This window comes from Gracilinanus agilis, chromosome 5, assembly GCF_016433145.1.
Source record: "Gracilinanus agilis isolate LMUSP501 chromosome 5, AgileGrace, whole genome shotgun sequence".
NCBI lineage: Eukaryota > Metazoa > Chordata > Mammalia > Didelphimorphia > Didelphidae > Gracilinanus > Gracilinanus agilis.
This window is the reverse complement of record NC_058134.1, coordinates 261,243,524-261,249,707: the sequence shown is the minus strand read 5'-3', so window position 1 is coordinate 261,249,707 and position 6,184 is coordinate 261,243,524. Positions and strand designations below refer to the sequence as shown.

The following is a 6,184-nucleotide window of genomic DNA, read 5'->3' as shown; positions in this document are numbered from 1 at the left end:
TGTTTTCCCTCACTTTGGTCTATTTTTTAAAGTTAGAGATGTCAAGGGTTTGCTGAACTAAAACTTACATTTCACACTGTGTTTTGCCCTCAGTGATAAATCTTAAGCTAGTACAGGGCATTCTCCCTAAAATCAATATAATTCCTTGCGACAAGTAAATTCATGAAAAAAATACAATGAAAATGTCAGTATTCGCTCCAAGTATACCAAAATAGCTTCCTTGTGTGGATGAATATGAAACATTCAGATTGTATGGCTTTTTAAATTTTGCTAATATTAAAAAAATGAAGAAACAAAGAAAAAAGTCATAGAAGTGCAAAGAATAACATAATGATTTTTAAAGGGTTGAACAAACTGTCCAAATGACCCATAGCTGCATCTTCTGATTATTGCAAAACCTTTGATATAGTTTCACACTCATTTCTTATTTCTTTATTGAAATAGTGTTTATATGCATTCCGAAAACTTATCTATTTAAAACATATTGAATACCTAATAATGTCAAGAATAACATATAAGGTTCGGGGACAGAATTTTCTCATAATTTTATATAATCTTAAATCCATTATCATCTCTCCAAAATGGAATTTCCAAATTAAAGGGCAGGTTATACCAAAGCATTTTATAAATCCCTTGATGTGCATTGAATGCCTTCTAGCTAAATGTATATATGTGTATGTGTGTGTAGGTCTATATGTGTGGGTATAGTATGAATATGTACATGTAAATATATATTTTTATATCTGTGTGTATATATACATATATAATAGCTTTTTAACTTATGGAATCTTTCTCCATTGATGAAAAAAGATATAATTATGATGCAATGAAAGTAATGGTCTTAATACTTGCCAAGGGATGAAAGTGACTGAAGTCTTTGAGCACGAATCCATTTGAGCTATGGACAGTAGCGATGCTTACAACTATCTTGGTCTCCTCCAGGCAAGACAAATCAAGCATAAAGTTATTACTAAGAAAGATGTGCCTATGTATGTCAAGAGAATTACTGATATCCTGAAATAGAAATTCAATGGGAAAAACACATTTCACACCTTCTGATAGAGAGGTAATGGACACAAGATGCAGACTGAGATAAACATTTTTAGACATGTGAGAATTTGTTTTGATTGACTATGTATAGCGGTTCCCAGGGCTTTGTTTTTTCTTTTATTTTTCTCCCAATGAGACAGAGTGGTGGAGATAATATAAATATTTTTATTTAAATAAAATGAAATATAAGTCCAAAAACATAGGCAGTATTAAACTTAAGACAGTAAAATGTGTCCTAAAGGATTTGTATAGTATCTTGATAAAAACCATTCAATATTAAGGAAACACATATCCCATCACCCTAACAAAGATATGGAAATATTCTAACTTTTTCATTAAAGAATCAAGAATAAAAAAAGTTAAAGACTTATATCAATACTTTTTATATCACTTTAAACAAAAGAAAAAACTGAATCTCAAACAAATAAATAAATAAATGGTGAATATCATTATGAAGATTCAAAAGATTTCTCTTGTGTTGTATACATATACCCAAAATACCAAAAGCATATTAACAAGTAAAAGCCAAACAAATGGCTATTTCGCATGGTTTTGTATATGGGAAGGGAAGGACACAAACATTTTTATAGTATATATTATGTTCTAGGCATTGAGCCAAGTACTTCATAGAAAAATTACCTCATTTATTAGTCCTGTTTTACACAGCTAGTAATTATCCACCAGTACTCTGTACACTGTACCACCAACTGCCTCTGTAGCTTCACTACATAGGACTAAAAAGATTTATTATGGCAATTATAACCAGATAATAATCACCAGATATTACAGTTTGGATGTGCTCAGGAGTCAAGACTTATTCATCAATGCAAGTTAGATAACTAATAATCTGTACTGTAATTGAATGAACCATTATAAGTGACAGGAGATGACATTTATAGAGCACTTTAAGGCTTACAAAGCAGTTTTGAATGATTTTGTTTTATCCTCACAAAATCCTAGATGGCGGGTATTGTAATTTTTGTTCCCATGTTACATATGAAGAAGGTGAGATTTCTCAGAGTTAAAAGAATTACCCAAGAGTTGGAGAGGTGGCTTGAGCTAGAAAGGGGCCAGCACTACTGCTAGTTGAGCCCCCCTCAGATGCCTCCTCCATGTTGCAGCTCACAGCCCTGTTGGAAGCCAATAAGAGAAACAACCTCAAACAGATAAAAATCTGAGACTCCTCTTTTGACCCCTTTTATGATCCATACCTTTTCTTATTGAAAAATGTTGTAGCCTTATTGGAAAACTTTAAGTTCCTAGCAAACCAATAATCAAGAGGTTAACATTCTCTCCTTTGGTCAGAAATACAACTGTTTTTGTTTCAAAAGTAGTTCAGACAGCCAAAACCAAATCTAGACAAAACCTCCTCCAGTGGGGGCTATCTGTCCTTGAAAAAAGTATCCCAGATTTAGTTTACTGATAATGAGGTGGCTATGACCCAACTTGTATTTTATCTTCACCTTCACCTTGAAGCTACTGAAGCCAATAAATTTTTTTGTGTGTTTTGATATGACATAATTTGTAATTTCTGCACAACTGCAAAGTTTCTTGGGGCTCTTTGGTGTGAAACGAGTCTTGAAATATATATTCAAAACTCCATGCTGCCAGAGACAGAGCTGGAAACACAAGTTAACAGAAAGATCATCTCCCGTGTCCCATTACTTTCTTATCAACGAAGCTTCTCAGATTATCTGGAGATGTTGGATAGCTTTCAACACAGCACCAAGAGAAGAGTCCCAGTGCAGTGGTCAGGAATCTAGAGCTGGAGGAGCAGGAGTGCGAGCCACAACTTGGGGGACTTGCTGCCTACTGAAATTGTTCCTATTGGGTAACTATTTCATTCCATTGAGCTAAAAGAGTCAACATTATCATCCTCGTCTTCCTTATCACCATCATCATCATCATGATCATCTCTCACAATGGTAGAACCAACCACAAAGTACTTTTCTTGAAACTTGCCCGAAGCCATCGAGGCTGTGAGGTTAGCACAGCTACTCACAAGCTCTGACAATCGAGCACAGCAGGTTGTCAGGAGGATGGAAATTCCACACTCAGTTTACCCCATGTGATTCTTTTTACAGTGACATTCGCTTGCATTGAAATTATTGCAATCGATATCCTTATCCAGCTCAAAGGAGACACAGAAAAACAATACAGGTTCATGGCAAGAACGATCACAGCCATAGACTACCCACTATCCAAAAATAAACCCCTGTACACCCCACTAGAGTATAGAAATTTCCCCTAGAATCAGCCTAGCAAAAAACCAGCAATTAGTGAGTTAATGCATGTCTCTAAAGTTCCCAGCAAGAAAATACCTGGCCTGAGTTTGTTCTCAAACTCCTAGAAACAGTGAAACACAGGAAATTAAGGCAATGACAAACTAGCACAGAATCACCCTACCAGAACTGTATTCTTAGTGATCCTATAACAGAAAAAAACACCATGGGAACAAAACATTGGACCAGACTGATATTATTGCATCTTATTGGATGTAATCAACTACCATAACTATCTCCTTGATTGATGATGGGAATGAGTAGTATAACATAACTATATACATAATATAATTAGTTAAAATATAATTAACTATTATGCTTAGCTAGGAACTGATGTACTTGTACCTTACGCATGGCTGAAAAGAATAAGTTCAAACTAAGCCAGCCCATAATGAATAATTTTTGACAAGCTTGCTTCTTTGTTTAACCACAGTAAGATAATTAGTAAATGTCAATCTTGTGATGTTTCAAAAGTTAATATGTGATTTTGAATGTATGGGAAGAAAAAAAACCTGTATGAGATCATAAAGAAAAGAGGGTATAAAAATTAAAATCAGCAGATGGCACTTCAGATCAGCCACTGCAAACCTACTGGGTCTCTGGCTCTTCTCACTCCATTTTCGCTCAATTGTCCTGCCCCCAAGGGGAACTGGACTGCTGGTAAGCCCCCAGCAGAGTGGCGCCCGAGTCTATGGCTGTGATTGTTCTTGCCATGAACCTGTATTGTTTTTCTGTGTCTCCTTTGAGCTGGATAAGGATATCGATTGCAATAATTTCAATGCAAGTGAATGTCACTGTAAAAAGAATCATATAGGGTAAACTGAGTGTGGAATTTCCATCCTCCTGACAACCTGCCGTGCTGGATTGTCAGAGCTTGTGAGTAGCCGTGCTAACCTCACAGCCTCAATGGCTTCCGGCATCTGCCCATTTTTTTTCTTTAATTGCAATGACTTCAATTCAATCTGGAACAAGGCAAGGGCTAATCCACAGACACTAAGGGTATGTAGCAGAAACCACGTTGTGAGGAGCATTGTCCAGCAGTCTGATAGTCTGGAAACCCAGAAATTCTCATCTCAATTCTGATTCTCAATTCTGCTGGCCTTGGATTTTGCATTATTTAAGAGAATAGAATTGGGAAGCAAAAAAGCAAACTCTGTCCTATGGTACTCCAGGATCTCTGTGAGAACACTGAATTCACAGATCCTGATCTGTGGGAGTGGTACAAAGGGATTCTAAAGGACTGTCCTACTGGCCACTTGACCATCAATGAGTTTAAAAAGATATACGCCAATTCCTTCCCCTATGGTGATCCATCAAAGTTCGCAGAACTGTCTTCCGCACCTTAGACACAAATGGTGATGGGACAATTGACTTCAGGGAATTCATCATTGCTTGAGGGTCACCTCTTGGGAAAAGCTGGAACAGAAACTGAAGTGGGCATTTAGCATGTGTAACCTTGATAGCAGTGGCCATATAAGTCATGGGGAGATGCTCAACATTGTACAGGCCATATACAAAATGGTATCCTCAGTAATGAAAATTCCTGAAGATGAGTCTACTCCTGAGAAGTGAACAGACCAAATTTTCTGGCAGATGGACATGAACAATGATGGCAAGCTGTTCCTGGAAGAATTCATTAAAGGTGCCAAGAGTGATCCTTCCATTGTCCAGTTGTTACAGCATGACCCAAGAAGCACAAGTCAGTTCTAACTCCATCCACATCTGGACAGTTCCAAAGAACCACTTATCATTCCAGCTTTGCTTACAGAGATGGAAGCCTTCTCAAACCATGTCTCTATTGTTCTCGTATAAGGCTCCTTGGTCCGGTGGTTTCCCTCCATGCAGCAGCATGGTCAGCCACAATTCCCCCTATTATACACACCAGGACCAAAGTCCTTTTGCCATCCAAATTTATTTTTTGTTTTTTTCTTCTGTCATCCTGATAACTTTACCAAGCCCTAGTATTACTTAGAGATATCTTTCATGCAGATAGCAAGAGGCTCAGGCCCTGGGGATAGGGGGAGGTATCTCCCTTTGCTTAGGGAATCTGTATGAATACATCCTACTAACAATGAGAAGAGCAAAGATAGGATTTTATAAAATAGAGCCAAGGTTAGCTAATTTATTTTGCTTTGAATATCAGTGTTTGAAGAGTTGGAAGCTAAAAGCAGACAGAATGAATCCTTTTCTGTGCATGAATTTATTCTTTTTTCTTTTTTTGTTGGGGGAAAAGTGGCTTGCACTTATCCTATGATGATCTTTACTTTCTTTTAATTTATATATATATGTATATATATATGTACAGTTTCATGATAATGTTACCTATTTAATACATCTCATAGCTTTTCTAGTTTTCTCTCCCTTAGTGGCTTGTGATTAACCCAATGCTGACTGTTTAGTGGAAATTATGCAACAGCAACTTTCCATCTTTCAGAAGAAATACATGTTTAGCCATTACTGTGGATATTCCACTATCTAACACCTGAATGCACATATTTTGTTCAAGGTTCATTTTTACTGTTGGTTGGTCCAGTGTGTCCTACATTAAAATAATTAAATAAAAGGAATGATCTGAAGCTTGCATTTGTCCATCAAAGTTCCCCTTCCATGTGTCACCATTCTGTGAGGGGCAGTTACTCTATTCACCCCTTGTTTATAAATGTTGCTCCTCCCTTATCCCTTGCACTGTCACTGGGTTGATCAATCTTATGCATTCCATTGTTTTTAAGTATCTATCTAATGCCAAGATATATTCATAGAAATAAAGCAGACTTTTCTTGTAAAAAAAAAAAAGATTTACCCAGAGTCAAACAAGAAATTGGTGCCTTTCTAACTCTAGGTCCAGCACTCAA

General features: G+C 36.7%; 1 pseudogene; it reads left to right on the top strand.

Moving 5' to 3' along the window:
• The first annotated feature begins 4,238 nt into the window (after positions 1 to 4,238).
• On the top strand, positions 4,239 to 5,042 carry LOC123250166 (annotated as a pseudogene).
• Positions 5,043 to 6,184: the final 1,142 nt, after the last annotated feature.